The sequence below is a fragment of the Octodon degus genome, unplaced genomic scaffold, assembly GCF_000260255.1.
Source record: "Octodon degus isolate 3935 unplaced genomic scaffold, OctDeg1.0 scaffold01254, whole genome shotgun sequence".
Taxonomy (NCBI): domain Eukaryota; kingdom Metazoa; phylum Chordata; class Mammalia; order Rodentia; family Octodontidae; genus Octodon; species Octodon degus.
Window position 1 is genome coordinate 2,465 of NW_004525830.1, and position 3,173 is coordinate 5,637.

General features: G+C 43.1%; 1 pseudogene; it reads left to right on the top strand.

Annotated features, from left to right (window-relative positions):
- The first annotated feature begins 1,948 nt into the window (after positions 1-1,948).
- On the top strand, positions 1,949-2,085 carry LOC101560618 (annotated as a pseudogene).
- Positions 2,086-3,173: the final 1,088 nt, after the last annotated feature.

The window sequence follows — 3,173 nt, forward strand, 5'->3', positions numbered from 1 at the left end:
TGGAAGAACAGTTTTTTTAATGGGGTCACCCAGGCAAAGATATAATCAGAGGCGCCAGGCATGGTGGCATATGCCTGTAATCCCGGCACGTGGGGGGCTGAGGTGAGTTCGAGACCAGCCTGGGCTACAAAGTGAGCTCAAGGCCAGGCTGAAGTACATAGTGAGACCCTGTCTCAAAAAGATAAAAAGGATGGGCCGGCCAGATAGCTCAGTGGACTGCAGCGCCTGCTTAGGCAGGCACAGGGCCTGGTGTGCCATGCCAGCCCCACCCCTAGGGCGCGCTGAAACTGCGACTGAGACTGGGTGCGCGCCTGTAGTCCCAGCGCTTGGGAGGCTGAAAACAGGAGGCTCGTTATGAGTCTGATCTGTGCAGTGAGACCCTGTAGACCTTATAGAAAAAAAGAAAAAATAAATAAAGAAAAGAAAAAGAAAGAAAGAAAGAAAGAAAGAAAGAAAGAAAAGAAAAGAAAAAGAAAAAGAGACATAATCAAAGGAACTCCAATCTGAAAGGGGAAGATGCCTAGTGAAGCAAAGAGTAAGCACTGATCCAAGTGAGCAATTTCCTGTTTAAACCCTGTATTAAAAAAAAAAAAGATTCAGCATTGTCATTTATCAAGAAAGTTGATAATAGACATGGAATTTACTAACAGTAATTGTTAGTTTTTACCATCTGTCAGGGAAATACCACGATATAATGAGACATATGAAAAGCAAGATCTACACTGGCACAGGCATCATGGATTTCTTTTTTCTTTTCCTTTTTCTTTTTTCTTTTCTTTTTTTTTTTTTTCTTTTTGGTGGTACTGGCCGGAAATTAGGCCCTGGCATTCGCTGCCTACCACTGAGCTGCACCCCCAGTGTAATTACTAATTTTTTCAGTAAAAGATTGTAAAGATGAAGATTTAACTCGTATAATGCAGACAGCTCAATTTCTTTTTTTTTTCCTTTTTTTTTTGGTGGAACCGGGGATTGAACTCAGGCCCTTGCACTTGCCAGGGAAGCGTTTATTCCACTGAGCCATCTCCCCGGCCCAATGGCAGAAGTGGTTTTTTTTTGTTTGTTTGTTTTTTGTTTTTTGTTTTTTGCGCCGAATGCCTTCAAGGCATGACTGGCTGGCTTGTGTTGTGGGGATCGAACCACAGCAACCTGAGCCTGACTGCTTTGTTGAAGCAGCCACTTAAAGAACTGAGCTAAGGGGCAGGCCCCCGACAGCTCATTTTCATGAGACCTAATATTTCACTTTTATGCAGTATGATCAAAATATATGGTGAATATTTAAAAGTTTGAAATTATTACAGTGGAAGACCCTGCCATTGTTCCCCATCAACAGATTCCTCCTCACTTCCAACACCCTTTTCCTTTCTTTCTTTCTTTTTTTTTTTTTTTTTTCCTGAACCAGGAATTGAACTTAGGCCCTTGTGCTTGCCAGCGAAACGCTTATTCTACTGAGCCATCTCCCGGCTCTCCTCCTTTCCTTCTTGCCACTTTCTGAAGCAGGTCTTGAAATTCCCTTCACTCATGCCTTTGGGAGGTGTGATCCAAACTACACAGTGCGCTGCTGCTTTGCACCATCTGATGGAAAGCAGGCTTTTCCTTGGTCCCTTGACAACCTTACACAGGAATCTCATCAAACTTATTTACTGGACTGGTCCAGGTGACTTGCTCTTCCTTAAGCTAAAATGACCATAAAGAGGAAACATTTTGAGCAGACCCAGCTGTAACACTTCAACTAAAGACACTCCCTAAAAATCACTTCCAGAACTGCTTCAGAAAGAGGAAGGAAGCTGGGGGTGGTGAGGCTGGAGGATCACTGTGAGTTCAAGGCCAGCCTGCACTACATAGGGAGACCCTGTTTCAAACACAAGGAAAAACAAACATACAAACCAACAAAAAAACAGTGGGAAGAGAGCAAAGCACAGTAGGTGGAAAGTATTGCTACAGAGTAAAGATGTTTCAGATTGAGGGCCTTGCGCTGAAGCTGGACCCTGAAGAAATGAAACAGAAGATGCGCAAGGATGTGATTTCCTCCATCCGGAACTGCTGCGAGTCACTCCATTTATCTTGAAGAAATTGGACTGTATATGAAGATGGGCATTCTATATAAACATATGATAGAAGAACCTGGCTACAGTTTCTCCTGCCTACCTGCAAATGAATAGGCCCAGAAACGTGTAAGAGACTCTTTGATTGAACGGACATAAAAATTCTATTTGCCAAGAGCAAGTTAGGCTCTCGTAACTGACCCTTATAGCTAAAGTATGAAACTATTGGGAAGTATGAAAAGATGTCTTGGGGTCATAGTGTACCCTTAGGCTGGTCATATTCAGCCTCTACAAAGGTTGGCTTCATTGTAAGTAACCTCAAACTCCATTTTCTATTGCAAGGTTGTCATGTCCAAAATGTCACTGTCGGGCTGGAGAGATGGCTCAGTGGTCTAAAGCACCTACTTAGAACAAGTTCAGCGAAGCACAGGGACCGTGGTTCAATCCCCCAGCACCACATGCCAGCCAGCCCCGCCCCCTGGTGGGCTGAGCTGGCCACACACACACACCACTTACTCTCTCTCTCTCTCTCTCTCTCTCTCTCTCTCTCTCTAATAAATAAAAAAAAAATGTCACTGTCTTGTCATTTCTATGTACAGTTTTACTTCTGTGTGGAGTATATTTGTGATGGATCCCTTACAAATAGCTGAGCTTCCTGGGAGTCAGCACACAACCACAATGATACTTGAGTGCAAGATTGTTTGTCTATATTTTTAATAAAATACCAGAAAATTAAAAAAAAAAAAACAGTGGGAAGAATGGTAGGATATGTGCGTTGGAAGCAAAGAAGACTATTTTGAGGGAGATTAATGACATCTTTTACCGTACTTGATTTTTGCTTACTATGTGTTTCGATCATGCGTCATAGAAGAGTCCTTTCACCAAAGTGAATTTGATCATTTTCTGTCTTTTTTTTTTAAATTTTATGATCCTCCTGTCTCACCCTCCCCAGCCCTGGGATTATAGGAGTGTACCTCCACACTCAGTTTCAGTAGCTGGCCTGAGGTGGGGCCTTTGAGGCAAGGGGTGCTGGGGATCAAACCCAAGTCCTGTGCTTGCCAGGTTGGCACTTAGACTGCTGAGCTATCTCTCTAGTCTGAATTTTTTTTTTTTTTTTGCGGAACCGAGGAT